The sequence below is a fragment of the Dromaius novaehollandiae genome, chromosome 3 (assembly GCF_036370855.1).
Source record: "Dromaius novaehollandiae isolate bDroNov1 chromosome 3, bDroNov1.hap1, whole genome shotgun sequence".
Taxonomy (NCBI): Eukaryota; Metazoa; Chordata; class Aves; order Casuariiformes; family Dromaiidae; genus Dromaius; species Dromaius novaehollandiae.
The window spans coordinates 92,592,357-92,610,973 of NC_088100.1; the positions used below are offsets into that span (position 1 = coordinate 92,592,357).

Below are 18,617 nucleotides of genomic sequence, written 5' to 3' on the forward strand. Positions count from 1 at the left end.
GCTCTGTGAGCATGGACCATCCTGGGTAGTCAACAGCTTACAACTGGGCTGAATTTTTACAATGCCACAGACCCTGCCATCATGCAACTGATCTGTCAAATGTCAGGTCTGTACTCCATAGCCTAGAAGCATTACTGTTTTTCAATGTCACACTTGTAAGAAATGTTTAACACAGCAAAACCAAACAATTTTCCATGATTTCTGAGAATGAAATTTTTTAGCTTAAGTCATCACAACTCCCAGTTTCAGGCAGGTATGTAGCAGACAGAATTTCAGCTTAAATCACTATATTCTCATGCACTTAAAAGCAACCAAAATATTTTTTTTCCAATGGAAAGCAAGCAGCAACCTCAACTCTAGGCTCCACCTAGAACCACCTAGGTTCCACTCATAGGCTTCACCTATGACAAATAATTGCTGATACAAAGAAAGGACTTATTTCAAGGATCAGAGTTAAGCATGAACTAATTTGATGATACCTTATCTTCTCAGTTCTTGATTTCTCAGCCATAACGTGACTATTGAAGGTACCCTTCAGTGTCAAAGGGGAGCCATATGCTGCATTTGCAGTATTACTGTGCCCCCTACAGCCCCAAGTATTATGTTCAACAACTCAGAATTCCCTTAGCTTGCTAGGTGTTTAACACAGCCTATAGATGCTTCGGACTGATTTAATGTACTATAAAGCCAAGAGCCCTAGATAAAATATTTTCAGCGAAATTTACTTTCCATTATGTCTTTCAGATGCCCTTCGGCTGGCAACTTAGTTTGAGAGCTGTTGGACTATTTATAGCAGACATTTTAGTCACACTTAGGTATTTATAAAACATCCTGCCTAGTGAAGGATTCCATGGTGTGCTTTCAGTCACTTCTACTGATAGTGAAGGGTATATAATATCTGAAGCATTGAGGTGTATCAGCAAACCAGGCACTGTTTGTTAGATATGGATACCACATATTATAAAAGATGCAGCCAAACTATACTGCAGACATTTAAGAAACAGACGTAATGATGCAGACTTCCAGTAGTGTAACCTGACGTAATTTCCTTGAGGGTCCATTTATGTTAACTGAGAACCTTACCTCTTATTACACAAACTCCAGAAGAACACATTAATAGAAAAAGACATTTTTATGCAACCCACAAAGCATACCTCCATACTTACCAGCAATTCACAAAATAATGCTGTGTTCCAAAATTTTAGCTCAGTATCAAAGCACTGATGCTAAGCTAAGCTCTTTCTCAGTACTCAATTTATTAATGAATGCACCTACAATTAATTAAATGACACATAAAAATGATGTAGTCAAATATGTCTAAAAAGATAAGAGAAACAATAGTTAAAAACAAGCTATAAAATGTTCAGTAAGGAGAGGCTTCGGATCCGTTTGTTCAGCATCAATAAAAGCAAGTGACTTCCTGACCTCAAACTGAATCAAAAGGAAAGGGTAACTTTACCATTTTTTAAATCTCTGTGACTTTTTTAAAAGCTATCCATACTATTTGTTTAGCATTAAATTTTGAACATTACATGCACCTATTCTTATCACAATTCTGCACTAACTGTACTTAATTTTTTGTTGTGTTACTGTTCAATATTTCTTGTAACATGTCTGAGAAATCTATGTTCATTTGTTTGGTTCTGTTTGAGGCATCAGTGTCCACAGAGAAAAATATACCCTTTGCAGTCAAGTCTTGAGTTAGTTTCTCAGCTTAAAGAGAAGCTAATGTACTGTTGTGTAACAAATAGGAAAGTTCTTGTCATACAGAGATGTTATCTGATAGATATAACACAACATTGTATTCAGTGTGTCTGTATTTGCTACCTTATCCTTTTCTGTATGGCAAAGTTTTTTCACAAAAGGAAAGAACCCCCCCCCCCCAAAAAAAAAAAAAAAGAAACCCGTTGGATGAGTTTTATTTTCAGGAATTATACCCAAATTATTTCTCTGTTCTGTTTCACAATGACTTAAATTTGACCATCCAGCATGAGCACTGAGAAGCTTTTTCCCACATAAACCACAATCAGAGTTTATGGCAATCTTAACTTAACCACATAAAATCATTTATTTCTCTACTCATTTCAGAAAGTACAAAGGCTCCTTTTCCTCTCAGGGAGCATATCTTAAGTTGTTGATGGAATATTGCCATTCAGTCACTACTACCAAATTACATCCCTATGCAGAGCATGACTACCAAATAAAAATAGTCAGCTATTCAGTGCAGAGAGTGATGACTTTGACTGTTCTGTGTCCTGTTTGAAATGGCCCCGGGTACTATGAGTATTTAATCAATGATAAATACCAAAGGGTCTTGATAAATGTAGAAGAGTGTTATTGATATTGCATAATCAAAAAATGTATGAGGTAACCTTAAGGTATTTGTGGACAGGGTAAATTACTGTGGAACACATTTCTATCTTTTTTTTATATATATCAGTAGAGATCAAGTCCTTTTGTAATGAAGTCTGTAAAGAAATTCAGGAATCTTTCTTTATAAAGCTGCATATAAAGTTCTGTTGCCCATGACCTCAAATGAAAACGTGGTTTAGGGGGAACGGAATAGCATTTATCGGAGATAACTCATGTGGTCAATGGGCTGTGCCCTAAAGCACAGTGAGTGCTTTCTCCCTGATTTTCACACCTGTCACTGGGAGCAGCCATCCCTGGGCTGGGATCTGGGGTCTGCGGCAGCCCTCAGCTCTGTTCTCCAGGGGCAGCTCAAAGTCTCTCTTTGAAACAATCATCCCATCAGCATCCTAAACTGAAACCAACTCACTTCTCACGGCTTTATGTCTCATTTTAAATTCGCAACTTTTACTGTCTCCTTTACCTGTCTTTTACAACCTCCTCAGCAGCTCACAAAGCCCAGCAGCACAAAGTCCCACGCAGGCTGGCCTCCTCCTCTCTTCACAGGCCAGATGAAAGTTTCCAAGCAGCTCTGGGGCAGCCGCTGCATCACAGCATCCCAGCCCTGCCAAGAGGAGCAACTTGCTGACATGTTGCCAAGCCCTGTCACACACTGGGATGAAACAAGACCCGGCACATCTGCAGCAAACATTTGCTGTTTACCTAGCCGTTAACCCACTTTCCCAGAAGCATTCCTCCTTGCGCAGCATTTACTCACCCTGCCTACAAATGCAAAACTGGGGCTTAGCATCAGGCAACGGTTAAGTGTTTCAAGCGTGAATCCCTAAGGCAAAAACTTCGCCGAGCCCGTACAACCGTGGGATGCTGGCAGAGCAGGCGGCCCCCAGCTTTGCCCCCAACTCGGGCGGCCCTTGCCGTGCGGCGTCTCCGTCCCCCTCGTCCCTGCCCCGGGGAGAGCCCAGGTACCGGCGGCGAAATGGCCGCAGCCGCCGCGCTGAGGGAGCCCGCGGCGCGCCGGGCTGCAGCGGGCACCTCGGGCCACTGGGAGCTGCTGTGGGGCCGGGGCAGCCCCTGCGTCCTCCGGCTGCCCGCAGCGCCTGGCGGGCAGCGAGCCCCGAGGAGGGCAGCCGTCCTGGGGCTCCGCTGTGCTTGGGCCCCGCGAAATGGCCGGCCGCAAGAAGAAAGGCTGGTAGGAGCGCCGCTGCCGCGGGGGCGCGGCGCGCGCCCTGAGGGCCCCAACGGCCCTAACGGCCGCAACGGCCGGCGGGGAGCGGCGCGGTTGTGCCGCGGGGAGGCTGCGCCCGCGGGGACGTCCCTCGGGTGGCGACCAAGAGCGAGTTTCTCTAGCTGTGCCCTGAAGAGACTTTGAGCTCCCGCTTCATGCTGCTTTATTTGTCGTTCACCTACGTTGCCGGGGTGTGGGGGCAAACAGGAACAAACAAGGCACCTAACCCTGGCGCGTTGCTAGGGCAGAGTCGGGGTTTCGGCGTGCGGGCGGGGGAGGCGAGAGCCGCATGGCGCTTGCATCGGGGCGCCAGCCCCGTGTGTCCGCAGGGAAGGTCCTCGCGTCCTCAGTCGCTGGACCGGGGCCTCTCGACGTGCTGCGTACCCCCTCATCTGGCTGGCTTACAAGGGATGGAGTAGTTTGGGAGGGGTTCCCCCCCCCCAAAAAAAAACTTTTCAAGGAAACCCAGCAGTTTCAGGGTGGTAGCAAGAAAAAGAGAGCCCCACAAAGGCATGGATAATTATCATGAGGGCTTCTTTCTTGCCTCAGGCTGTACTGGCAGTGCTGATGGCTGCATGGTTTCATAACCATGTGCAGGTTTATGTAATATGAATAGTTGGATAAGGTCAAAGGAAGCAAGCTGAATTACCCTTTTCTTTTTTTTTTTTTTTTTTTTTTTTTTGTAGCTACCATCTTCTGCGATTTGCAGGCATTCATTGATTTCTGGCAAATGTGCCAGCTAGATATGATATAATTTAATAATTCTAAAAACAAGCAGTTAGCTGGCTTCAAGCAGTTCGTTTAACTTGTTCACATCTCAGTTGCAATATGTACTATCAGTGCAGGTTGGCTTTTAAAATAGTAGCCTATAATGCTCTTTATAATCCAGTGAGACTGTGCAATCTCACATTGTTTTATTTGCTTGCAAAACAGTAAAGTACCATCCATTATTACTACATCCTTCACTGAGGTACAGCAGTTGCCTGTGTGTGCTCTTAGTCATTTTGGTTTAAAGTAAACTGCCATCAGCGTTTCAGCATAGAATATGCTATGTGTGGGATGGGAATTAAGCATTTCAGAAAAGTGAGTTTTGCATCTCACCCTCAGAATCCCATTGACTGTGTATCTTTGTCTTTAAACATCTAAATACCTTTTAAAATGTGGCCAAGCTGGAGGGAATTAGGGACAGAGTCTCAGCTGAATTTCAATGGGGTATGGCTACATAGCTCCCTGGAGAATTCCTGCAGAATCTGTAAAATTCTCTACTTCAGTGTTTCTCCTTCATTTGTTCTGCATCTGGGAACATGGGGATAAGGATGCTTTTGTTTTCCATTTTGTTCTCTCTGTTTAGTCTGGTAGTCCCCACCCCAAAAGAACTATCACTACGTGACTAGACAACATCTGGCACAGCAGGGCCTCATATCCATGCTGTAAAAATGCTAGATACCAGGAAAATTAGGTATTTTCCTCCAGTATTAGTAAGGCACCCATTACACTTTTGTCCAAACACAAAAGGTAGTGATGTTTCCCCTTAAATCCAGCTAATCCCCAAAAGTCGGACTGTTCACGTTTTACATGATCTGTGGAGTAGCCTGGTCTTAAAGACACTATAAATGTGGCAGTGTTTTAAATTGTCCTAATTGTCCTGCTAAGACTAAATTTAAACACAGCAAACTGTAGAGTTAGAAAGAAGACCAAAGTAATCAACAGGGATGTGTTTAACTTTCCATTTGTGCTGCCCCTACTGTTGATTAAGGCTTATCTACTGTTTGGTGTTTGTACTTAAAAAAATAAATAAATAATAATAAAAAAAGGTAGGTTATGGAACGCATAGCACCATGTTCCAGTCAAATGCTTTAGCAAAGGCTGCTGTTATGAAAGGATTTTCTAATAAGGGGAATAATGATCTTCAGATTCTGACCTCCTGGCACAGCAGTGAGATTTATCAGGAGGGGCATGTGACTAGTTAAGACACACAGCCCCAGCTTGAAGGAAACAGCTGCTCATTTCATGCTGTAGCACTTGGCAGCTGGACAAGGAAGGGTGATGTTTGTGTTGAATACCTCTGCAGAGCCAAGTACAGTAAGTGATTTTCCTTGTTTTTATTTTTTTCAAGACTGCCACTGCTTTCCTATTTTCATCTCAGACCTCTTGTAAAAACCCTTAAGGGTGCGGCATATTTTTGTCACCTCATTGATAAACAGTCATTCATGCTCCGAATGTCTGTATTTTTCTGACCTGTTATTAACAAGAGCATTGTTCTCGCTGTTGCAGGAACCAGGCAGGTACCGTGTTTTGTCCTAATGCTCGCCGGGGGGGAAGTGGTGTATGTTTACTCAGATGTTGGTGCGGAGAGTTTACAGTAAATGTATTTTCCTTTCTCTGTAGAGGTTCAAGTAGAGCTAGTCAATGGGTTAATGATGCAAGTTGAGAATAGAGCAGTTATGATATTTGGCTTAAAAGTACTTAGGTAAGGGATTGACAAAGGGATACCATCAGAATAGTGTGATCAGTCTGAAGAGAGTTGCTTGTGACTGGTTACCGTTCTGAGACAAATGAAGAGATTTTGGGGAAAGAAAAAGGTAGCAATAGAAATACAGGAGAGCAGTGAAGATGCACTGATTAAGATGTAATTCATTGATTCTGGATAGTAATACATAAATAATTGGTGATAATAAAAAAATCCTCCCTAGAAACAGTGAGTCTTCTAAATATCTCTAGGTTTTTAATTCAATTTATTTTTGTATACTCGCATTTTTGAAGTTTTTGCTTCATGAATGATTGATTTCCACATCCGATAATTTTTGTCTATTCTAGTTTAAAATTTTGCTTAAAAACACAAGAGTTAGAGTACTGGATATATAAATAGAAAGGAACTTTTAATAAATTATTTATGTAGAGATGAACCACTTTTCTGCAATAAGACTTAGGAATTGGAGCAAATGAATGGGTAATGGAGCTTGATGTCAGAGACTGGAGGGTGCCAGGCGCTTTGGGGAAGGTTAGAAGGGGCAGGAGTAGAGAGCAGTGGGATCCTGATGAGGAAGGTGTCCATCAAGTCAAAAGGCCTGAATTTCAGAGTGGGATCAAGAGTAAATACTGGGAGGTTTAGTGAATCATGTGGTCCTTTCTTTAAAGATGGGCAGAATAATCCTGATTCACCGACTTCTCACATAGAAAGAGAAACTTTATTCCTTCCTAAATAAAAACTTTTAAACCATAGTTTATGGCTTTGCCAGTGAACTGGAAATTTTATGGGAAAATGTCAATCAGTTTCTATTGTTCACAAAAACAGAAGTCTGCCGGGCTTCCTGCCTGTTCTTGTTGCTGAGGGTAGGCTGCCTCTGCACTAAGGGCTCGGGTGCTCTCAGGCTGTGGTTTTACCAGCGCCCTCCCACAGCAGTGGTGTGTGAGGCCACGAACGCGGCAGACCTACAGGGCCTGAGGTGCCTGGCGTTGCCCTCAGGAGCCCCGAAGCCCTGGAGCAACGGGGCCTCTCAGGCCCATGCAAGTCTCCATCCCACAGCAGGGAGGACAACGGGGCCACCCTCGCTTTCTTACTCAGACCCCAGAGGAACTCTCTTTTTCTTCAGAATTTCTGAAGAGTAGAAATTCTTCCTTTTGAGTTACGCTAGTCCACTGTGCGCTTGTTTCCATACGTTATATTTTACGTTTGTGATGAATGTTCTCTGTTAAGCAAGTTGCAAGACCAGTTGGAAAGCTCTGATGAAGGACCAGGCTTTGATCTCAATTACAACCCAAATCCACCAGAAAATGGATAGAAGCTCAGACCGTTCCTGCTGCACCTTCTTCTTCCCTAGCTCTAGCACAACCACTGAGCCAGGGCTGGTGCAGAAGATGGGTGTAAAGCCACACGGTTCTGTTTCAGCTGGATTACTATCCTGCTATAGATGTATCTTGTGGACTGATTTTTTTCTCAGGCCTCCCTGGGAAGTGAGTGTAGTATAAAAGAAAACTAGTGATGATTACATAGTAAAAATTACATAACTGCACAGTTGAGCTCGCCTTCAGGTAACAGAAGACGTGTGAAAGCAGCCTGCCAAAGCCATCACCAAACTGTCTCAGAAAAGCATGGTGAGGGGTGCTCAGTCTTCTGTTTCTATACTATTGATTATTGAGGTCATTTACAATAAAGGAGAAAAAATATCACTCTGATCTGCAAAATTTAAATTAAACAAGACTGCTCTATCTACAGCTTCCAGCCATCATTACTGTATCTTTTGCTAAATAAAATTCAAGATTAATGGCTAGACATTTAAATCTTCTGTCCACAAAACAAAGAGAACTTGAGCAACAACATTACAAGATTCTCAAGGCTGCTATTATTTTAATCATTACTTCCAGCCAACTTTGTTAGGGATGGTTACCGTTAAATGCAGACAGTGTATTTTGAGAAATGAGAGTATTGCAGTCTTCAGACTCTCCCCATTTTTCTGATGAATTCCAACTGTAACATCTGTTATTGCAGTACCAGTCATGGGATACCACTGGGGCACACGGTGATTTTGCAGTTAGGCAGAAGATACCACCTCTGTACCACCATTCTTTTGTAATCCAATATCCTTATCTTGTGGAAACTCATGTGCTCAGCTTTTTGAATGTACTCCCCATGATGTTCATGTAAGACAAGGCAGTTCTGTGTAGACATGAAGTACACAAATTGAATTTCTTCATGCTTTGTCCTGGCAAGTGCTCAGCCCTTAAATCTCCCATTAACATAGATACCCATTCAGATAGCCCAATACCTCACAGAAATCATTCATCCTGGATTTTTTTGTTGATTACATGGTAGAAGATATCATTAACAGCATGAACGTTTCTGTCCCTCTGCAGAAGTTCAGTGCATGCTTGTATCACTGAAAGTTTTGAAGAGTTCCTGTTAAATCCTTTTCCTTTTACTCTAAGGAAATGATAAGGGCAGCCATACAGCTCTCTGAATGGGCATGTTACTTCTCTGTAAGAAAACATCTAGCTGAAGAGTAACCACAGTTTTGCCAGTTCCTCTCTGTAATTGAAAATGCCATTATACACAGGAGCCACTCCCAGGATGTTCCTGAGTAAAGAGAGGAAATTACTTTAAAAAATACCGAAGGGGTACTTGTATGGTTTTCTTTTTCTCTAAGCTATCTGCACCTAGCTACAGAATATGTGTACAGGTACTCTAAACAGCTTACACAGAATTAGTTTGCTGTTAACATATTTGTGTTTTGTTATGACATATGTTATGTCATCAATTTGGCAGACATATTTTCAAGGTGGCCCTCTATTTTAAGTCAGGAAAGGCAATGTATTTGGAGATTAGCTGTTGTACTATACAATACCTGAGTGTTAGATTAAATAAAAAAGCTGCTACAAATTCTCAGGTCTTCTAATTTTGCTGTTCATTGCTCTTATGTCTGTGCTGTTTTTCTGTTCAATGTAAATGGTCAATGTAATACTCACCTTTCATTAATATGTTTGCTTATTGGTGTAACATATCTAAAAAGTCACCCAATAACCAGGTCAGAGAGGTTGGTGCAGAGGATAACTTTTCTCTTGTGATAGAGATAAAAGAACATCAGCTACAAGCACTAGTAATAGCAACAAAACAGACTTGGTGAGTCCAGTTCAGATACAAGAACTAATCCTGAAAACACATAGGTATTTGCTGAGCTGAACTCATGAGCGGTCCCATCAGAAAGTTCAGCTTACGTCTAAGCGTGTATGGGGTCAGGATCAAAGTGTGGGGGTGTGGAAATACCCACACCACTGATGTTTACAGCTCAGCAGAAAATACAATTTCCCCTGAGAATTACTCTGGTTGTTTTGGTGGCCATCTGCTATCTCACTTCTCTGAATCACCGCTCCCCTTGCTGTTGTGTCCTCTGACCGCATTCAAATGGGATGAAATGTTTGACTCTTTCTCTACCCTGTACCCTCCCACCTGTGATTTATGTATATTCCCCTTACTAATGATCTGGAGTTTCTCAGCAATGGGGAAAATGTTTCAACACCTGAAGAATCTGCCAGGCATAATAATCTGTGCAAAACTGAGCTATTCTTGTTCAGATATTTTATATATTTAGTTCCTACAAACAGAAAATAACCGTATCATCTTAAATTAGCACAAATTTAATATTAGTGATTCAGCAGTATGCCCACTTTGGTCTACCACAAAAGTCAAACCAAACTCACTATACCAGAAGGTAACACATACTGACATTGTGTTATGTATGTCCATACATTTCCATATACAACTCCTTCCGCTACTGTTACAACTGCTTCTTTTTTCAATCTCTACTATGGAGGGAGATGTTTCACACAGAACAGTGGTGGCCTTGTGCGAGAAAATCAGGAGTTCAGGAAATTAGTGCACGAACAGTTCCCATCCAGAATCTGCTAGAAGAACAGGATTTTTCCATTGCTTTTGATATATATATTGTTCGCCGTACCTGAAGCAGATTGATGGGTTTCAATGTAGAAATCAGTCCTAGGGACCAATAATTAAGTAAAACATATATGACATGGACAAACAGATAGAGTTGTGGCTGATAGTGGATACATCCGCATGTTTGCTAAACATGCTGCTGAAGTGGTCTTTGACCTGAGGTTGCATATTTTCTTTGTTATGTTGGTCTGTTCTTTTTTATGTTTTATAAAAAGTCATAGCATTTCTCCAGCATAGTCTCCATTCTCACCAACTGGAATTTCCTTCATCTGAACCAGCATTATTATAGATTTATTCATAGCCCATCATTCATCCCTAGATTCATTTTACCTGCCTGGTAGTCTAAGGTAGCACGTAGATCCACCCAACCCATAGTGTTGTTCCTGGTTCTTACAACATGCATTGACGAGTTCTGTTTATTTTGCAAGTGTTTGAACCAGGAGCTTGCCTGGAAATGTCTGGGTTTGCTAGTGGGAGGAAGGAAAAGCAGCTTGTAAGTGATTTGATGTCAGTGGGGCAAATTACATCACTTATCTTTGCTGAACTGGGGCTTGAGTCACCGTACCACCTGGATATATAGTGATTGTTGTCATCCAAATCGGAATAACCATGACATTCCAGCCTTATCACACTTCGTGAAATAGCTTCCTTAAAAGACTAATAATAATCTCATCTGCTTTACGATGTCTTGCCTGCTTTAGCTTGCTTACTCATGGTCTGCTTCACCAAACTCATGAACACATACTTCCTGAAACAGCTGCCACCCTTCCTAAAACTCTTGGTTTCCAGGCCCTGCCCTAATGACTGTCAGTGTATTTTTATCTTAAGTAGGCATTGGGGCAGGAACTAGAATTCTTTTTTTTATTTTTCCATCTTGAGTGAACACTCCTCCCCTTAAATTGTACATTTTTGATCTTGCTTGCTTTCTCCCTGCAGCCCAGAAAGCTTTATTATTTCATTTAATATGAAACCTCATTGATGCACCAGTGCAGGCAAATCCACTCTGTAGTCTCAGCCAGGGCAGTGGGAGATATCCACTCTCTCTGCTAAAGGAAAGACTCGATCCTGTATCTCTTCTCACAGCTTTAAGGAGCACTCAGAGGTCTTGGATGAAGACCCTGGGCATCACCACTGCCCCTATTTCATATGAGGCTGGTGTGCTAGGTGCAACCAGAGGATGCCTAACACAGACAAGGCAGACGAGTCCCTGGCGTATGCATCCCAAAAGGGCTTAGGACTGATCCTAAGCAGGGAGCTTCTCAGTGCTTTCCTGACACTGATATGCTTCTGGAAGCATGGAGTTGGGCATTTCAGAGGTTTAATAATGAAAATGGAGAGAGAGACTAGAGGCTCCGGGTGTTTCCCACACTGGCAGGCGCCTGATGGGACAGCAAAGGTGAGAGCAAGGTGGCAAGCAGGAGCTGTGCGCCAGCACCCAGGAGCGAGAGGGAGACGAAGTCGGGCGCTGGGGCCTTTCTTTGGATCTAGTTCTCAGCTCACAATTTGGAAGCAAAAGAAGAGAGAAGGTTTTTAGGTTAAAGTGTTGAATAATGGCTCTTTGGTGATCTGCTTGCAAAGTACAAACTGCTGTTTGGTGTCTGCGTTTCAAAGTCAGCTCCTTTGGGAATTCTTGCGCTGATTTAACTATATTGGTTTAGACATTGGTGTAGTCTCTGACTTGAGCACAGATATCTGGTATTATATTGGTATATTATCTGGTATACTAGTGCTTATATAAATATAGCTCATTCCTGTAAATAATCTTGGAAAGACATGAGCCGTTTTGAAAACCTGACTTCAACAGCTGTTAGCCTTTCAGTGCTGAATGCTGTCCTGTCCTGGGGAGGGGAACGAGCCCCAAAACCTCTAGCTCCTAGCTTCTAAATGGAGATCTTCCTAACACCTCCTGCACTTTAATTTCCTTTTCTAACCTGAACATTTTTTCCCTTCGTATTAGCTTTACAACATAGCCATAAGATTAATTTTATTTTTTAATTATTACTGGAGTTAAATTGGTGAGATAAGCAGAACCCTTCCAGAAATCCTGACAAGCTCCTCAAATTTGATAATTATATGCTGAGAAGGAAATTGTTACCAGTTTCCACTATAAATGCAAAGCAAATAGGCATGGATTAATTTAATAATTGTCTGCAAGTTACTCTCTAGGGCAACAGATATTTGGGATGGCCTGAACCAGACACTGGAAAGGCATTATACTACCAATTAACTTAAAGGGGGTTTATCCACAGATAATACTGTACAGCCAGAGAGACGGTGGAGGATGAGATTCTAAACTGTTATAGCTATGGCAGCTGCTTTAGTTGCTTTTCCAGTAATGGCAACTCTTTGACAATAACTATATTATATAGCATATAGGTATAGCATCTGTATAAAGTATGCATTTTTTAATTTTCTACTCTTTTACAGCAGGAAATACAGTTTGTGCTACAAATATGTGAATTTTACAGCATTAGAGTATTGTATGTTAGAAAATCAGCATTGCAAACATAACTGATTCTTTTTGGTAAGATTTGTTTTTCTTGAGTCCTATAGTAGCAACATGTTCTGTAGTTGTGAAAGTGGGATAGTTGTGTAGCCACAATCCTGTCTTAGATATTCTTGCATACAAGAAATGTTTAACTAACAGAATGATCTTAACAAGCTAAAGATCAAAGTTACTTGTTTAATGTTTTATTTATTAAAGCAGTCTGTAAGGTGCTTTTCCTCTTTTTCATTAAGACAGATTGTCTTTTACACCACACAGACTCCTTCCCCTTTTTTAAATTGTCTCGCTGTTTTGTATACTCTTATATATAGCCCGTCTTTAAATAAGCCGATGTTTGTGTTTCACGTCTTTTGATGGGAAACATCTTTGTTGCCATTATTCTTTTTTTAAAAATGTGTTTAACCTGTTGGCTGTAAACTGTCTTATTGTTAGGAAGGTACATGGTTATTAATAAAACTCACTCTGTTCCAAAAACTTGGATATAGGAATTAACTGCAGTGACACTGCTCTCATATCCTGTACTGTCAACTTCTCGTTGTTTCATAAACAGTCTTAGAAGTTTGCTGTCTGTCTTTGTGCAGTTGTATTGACGTGTGTTTCTTAGCAGACTGCTTAGTAAGGAAATAGGTTTTAGCTGGCAGACTGACACTTGTTTTGTTACCTCTGAAAATGAGTACAAAATCTAATGAGAAAAGTTAGAGCAAATAATCCCTTCTCTGGGCTTCTCTTTGTTGGAGGCTTAATATTTTAAACACCTTTAAACCTCTTTAAGAAATAGTATATGCCTGCATTTAAAATATTCTCTCTGCAACATTAAGAAAATCAGAAGCCTGCCGTTGTTTCACTGTTCTTCCAAGGGGAAACTCATACAAAGATGACTAGATGTAAGGAAAGAAAACTGCTTATTTATTTTGCTGTCCAGGATCTGTTTACAGAATTTCTCAAAGAAAGATGCTGGATCTCCTCTGACTTCAAGCTGTGTTTTTATTCCCCCAGCTTTTCTGCAGGCCTGCTTGCTTGTGAACGGTGAGTCATCGGAGACTTCTGCAGATGCAAAACCAAAACACTGCACCAGGCAGGCGTCCCTGACTCATGTGAGTGTGCAGTAGACAGTAATTTGCATGATCTCCTAGGATCATGCAGCATGTCTGTCTACTGTCATGTGTGTCTGTCTCTGTAATCTAGCACACCATTTTAATTTGCATTCTCTCTTTAAAGAGCATCAGCTCAGCAATGAATGGAAGGCTGCTGCCAGGGAGTGAGACGGGATGCTGACCATTAGCAACTTGTCCATGCTCTCTCCCTGTCTGAGACCTATTAGCACATCTGTGGGGAAATAGCAGTTACATGTGAACCACTTTCTACATACATCAAAGGGAAAATTACAGTCTATTAGAAATGCACTATAGCAGCCAAATTAGGAAAAGGAGCCCAAGTCCTGTCCTGCCCTTCTGTTAACTCTGTTCTGCTCCCCTGTCAGACATGCAGCTTCCCATTACTTCAACTTCTGCAAACCTCTTCCTGCCTTTATTGTTTTGCCAGTTGTTGCCTTCAATTTACTGCACTGATAAGTACTTCCCAGGCTGTAAATGTGTGGTCAAGATATTTCTGAAGTTGACCTATGTTTTAATTGTGGTCATGAGAGGAAAGGTCAGCAGCAAAACTGTGCTCTCTGCAAGAGACCACTTCTCATACCAGGATAGGTATAAGATACGGTTTTGGTGGGGGGGAGGTAATGTATAGAATAAGGGGCTCAAGAGGGAAATATGAACAAACACTTAACCTCCTCTCTTCACATGGTGATACATTTGTTTTTATTAGATGTAAAGTAATTGCGGTTGTTCTTCAGCTATGCCAACTCAAGAAACCAGAAAGAGTAAGAAATCTGATACAGCCATTGATGCTGGAAATGATAACAGGTAGTAGGTGTTGAAGTCTTCCTTCAGTGACATCTGTGACCACAGATAACCATTTTATCTTCTCTTGATACAAGCATAGTGCACAGGTGGAAAAGGAAAGAGGGAATGTGTTTTAACATTTTGCTTTCTGGGACACTTAGCAATTTTCTGTCCTATTTGGCTGACTGACATGGATCTGTAAAGCTTTACCTGCATGACAAGCTTCATATGTGTCTGTAATTCCCATGAATTCTTTATAAGGTGTGCTGCAGTTGTTTGCAATCTGGCTGGCTGTCACTGTGGATGCTGTGGGCAGCTGTTGTGTCATGAGCAGCTATTCTATAGTCAGAAATACCTAGAAATTACAGAATCGTGTCTGGTGAAAAAGCTTCTTCCAAAGGCAAATCGATTTGGAAGCCATGGGTTTATCATACAAGAGCTTTCGTACCAAACTTACTGATTTTTAATACAAGTTAGAGACACTTAGGGTCCTCCTTTGCCTTAAAATTGATTGAGAAGTGGTGTGAAACTGGACGTAGTGTTGACTTTTAGAACTGTCATGAGTCTTGGGAGATTTAACAGCTTCAAAAAAGATATTACTCTGGGACCGTGTTACTATACAAGAATTCCAGTTTAATTAAAAATAAGAAAAAATAAGCTTTGTGCTGAAAAAAGTAAATCTCAAAGCTTAAAATGTCAGACAGCCTGGTAAATAAAGCCTGGGACACATTAATAATTTAATAAACCAATCTATTTTTCTAGCTTGGCTTTAAGAGAATAGAGCTGGCAATGGTAAACAACAACAAAAATTTAATTTTTTTTTGTTACAGAATAGCTCAAAAATGAGAATACTGAGTCATTGCCTTTTAGAACTGAAGATTTTATTTTTTCCCCACGTTTGCTTTAAAATAACTAAAAATGGCTTCTTTTGGGCTGGTCCAGTGCCCTTAAGGGCAACAGTGTGATCAGTCAAGAAGATATGCTGATAAGTTTTTTTTTTTTCCCCAACTTGATCTATGTGACCTGGTTAACTTATTCATGAAAGACTGTAAAGAGTTGTTTGCAGGTCTGTGAATGATTAAGGTAACTGCCAAAAATTTTTCTTATGGCCTAAAGACATTAGCATGGCTTGTAAGAAGTATAGACAGTGTATCGATTTCATTTGATTTCTGGCTAGAATTAACTTCAAGGGCTATGTGAGTTCTTACCGCTGTTAGCTCTCCTCTCCATGGATTGTACTTTGGTGGTGGAGACTTCCAATATGTCTGAAGGGCAAAGAAGTTCGAAAGAGCTGGATCACCTCATGTCACACATGTTAATTGAAAGTTTGATATATGTAATTTTGTTTTGCTTAACTGGAAAGAGCAAAACGATTTTATGACAAAACTACTGAGAAGGGTGGCCAAATGTTTGTCTCTGAATGCGAACTGAAGTCCTGCTTTAGATCTCCCTTTAGACCTGATATATTCCTGGGAAATTTTACTACCCTGAAAAAAATTGTTGGGAAATTTTATTCCCATGGAAAGTGGAAGTAAAAGGTCATCTCATCTTAGTGTATAAAATAATTCAAGGATGTATGTTCAGATTTCACTGGCAATACTAGCGGGAGTTGCAGTTACAGAGACAAATGCCAACACAGTAAAGTGAGGAAGCAGAAGCAGAAGTGGATGGGGAAATCCTGAAATATGGGAGATAACCAGTTCCATAAAACACTAGAATTGCAATTGAGAATGAAACCTTTGGTTTTAGTATCACAGTTATCAAGTTATCCATTATTTTGGGGGGTTTATAAGTAAGGAAAAGTGTGGGGTTTTTTCTGTCCTCTCAAAAATCTTCTTGATTGTATTTCACATTAAGAGGTTAAGAGTGCTAAACAAAATGCTGTTTAAGCAGCCCTAATGAGGTGATTTTCTGATTCCTCAAAGTAATAGATCGTGTGACAGACACTCCATTAGCATTCCTCATGATTTCTGTAAGCTTCTCTTTTATGTCAGATCAGCGTATATTGTACCCCATACTCCATACTCCAGTTTATCTACAAGGTATTTTGTGGCTCTGAACTAGTAGCTTGGTAACATATATGAGTGGGTCCATTTATCCACTTGGTTTCTTTCCTAAAGTCTTGTTCATTTAACCTCTGTTCCTATAAGAAGAGTACATATGTAGGTCTTGTATATCTATGCCCTTTTATTTTAAGCAGGTGATGTATGATGTCTTGAAAGTAAATAGCCCAGTAGAGTCTCCTCTCAAAGTTGAGCATAATGGAATACATTTTGGCAATTTGTAACTTGCACGCTTCTGCGCTATGGCCACACATGCTCTTCGCTTAGAGATTACACTGGTTTTGGGTAGAGGAATGAAATGGAGTAGGTGAAATTTTTTCCCATATCTTAAGCTGTGGAGCCACTAGCAACCCCTATGCAGTGTCTCCTGTTAATGTGAGGTTTGGCTTTAGCAGCCGATGCAGCGTGCGCTCAGCCATCCCTCTGCGCTCTCCCCTATTGAGACACGAATGTCCCCGCCTGGTTACTGCCTTTTGAAGCCCCTCTCTGATCCAGAAGAGTGAATTAAAGTAAAAGAGTGTGGACAGTTATTGTAGGTCTCCTGGTTTATTGGATAACAACTGTCCAAAGGTGTAATAGGTCTGAACAAAAGTGAATGAATACCCGCAAGTCACACTGGTTGAGCCTAAGACTCTCGTATTGAACTTTCATTCTTCCTCCACCTGCAGCAGGGCTTGCACCCTGTATGAATGAAGCAGTGCCACAATCTCCCTCTTGTACTGTGTCCCCACTCCACAAGACAAGCATCACTGGTAAGGCAGATGTGCCACTCTCCGGCCAGCTTGTGATGCTCCATGTGATGCTTGGGGTCATGGACTGGGACAGAAGCTGTGGCACTAGGCAGCGTGAAAGCCCAGCATCCTTGCCCTTTGCTGTCTAGCACAGCTTTGTCATGTCAGATGCTGGAGAAACCTGACCATGTCATTTGCTCAGAATTTTCTAAGAATGGAGTTGTATGTCCTGTAATAAATGAACTGGTACTGACAACCTACAAGGAATATTTATCGGCTCAGAAGAGAGAGCCTTCAGGAAGGGCAACTGAATACCGATGTTAACTTTAGCCCAAACAGATGTCTCAGTTGCACCTGTGTAGGCCAAGGTGCAGCAGTCGCGTGTCCTGTCTGGGATTCTTATTAGGTTAATGACACTAATATGTAGGGACACTAATTACAAGAAAGGGCTTCATGTGAGAGCCTTCACTACATGTACTGACTAACAGAGAAACTCTGTCTTGAAGAGCTTTCAGCTGACATGAGCAAGGCAGAATAAAGGGAGAAGATATATAGTAAGGAGAGTTATCCTTGAACATTCTCTTTTTTTTTCAAGTTTTTTTTTTCCTGCGTACTGCTACTGATTACCTTTCTCTCTTCAGCCACTCACATTTAGAGCTCTCCTTCCAGCAGCCAGATGGCAGAGGCCCTTTAATGGAAGCATTTATCAACATATGACATAGGCTTGGAAGAGGGGAAGAAGAGGGGAGGTCTGGCTTACTAAAATCCCCAAGAATGTCCTAATCTTGTAAAGAATATGAGTCTCCTGCATACAGGCCTCTGGAAAGTTTATAGATGAACTGAGACCGATAGAGGTGCTTCTATGTCAAAGTTGAACTGTTCACCTGTGGCTCTATTTATTGCCCCTAAATAGAAGGAAAACAGCCCACTTTTAATTAATGGGGAATATGCTACATGTGCTTTTACTTTGGCTTGGCTAAAAAGCTGTTTAAGTTCCATTTAGCTAAATAAATCTTACCCTGTATGTCAAATTTAAGTCTATTTAAACCTGACTTAGTGGTTTAGCTTGTGCCTGTAACCAGTATAACTTGTTGGAAACCAATGTGAAAGTGCCCACACAGGGATTTGTGCCGGCTTGACAGTTTAATATTAAAGTTAAACTGCTGTAACTTGTAGGTGTGGACCTCCCCTTAGCAGCCCCCTAGTAGTAAAAGTAATATCTTTTGATTTTACTTACAACAGTAGCCAAAGTTAAAAGTTGACTGCATGCTGCCCACTCTGTTCACACCGTTTGATGCTTTTGCATAAGACCACAAGTTTGCTGATGGTGTATCCTGTTTCTTTAAAGAAAAAATGTATTGCAGCTGACCACATCT

The 18,617-nt window shown here is 41.3% G+C and overlaps 1 protein-coding gene across 7 annotated transcripts in view; it reads left to right on the forward strand.

Annotated features, from left to right (window-relative positions):
* RASGRP3 (RAS guanyl releasing protein 3) overlaps positions 1 to 18,617 on the forward strand; it is a 68,575-nt gene that overhangs the window by 10,797 nt on the left and 39,161 nt on the right. For 3 of the 7 annotated variants that reach the window (XM_064509481.1, XM_064509474.1, XM_064509478.1), the window contains exon 2: positions 13,546 to 13,643. The gene's annotated coding sequence lies outside the window, so the exon portion shown is untranslated. Of the gene's footprint in view, positions 1 to 3,454; positions 3,560 to 5,586; positions 5,678 to 13,545; positions 13,644 to 18,617 lie in introns of those variants that run through there. The other 4 variants (XM_064509477.1, XM_064509480.1, XM_064509476.1 and 1 more) reach the window with 2 other exon arrangements.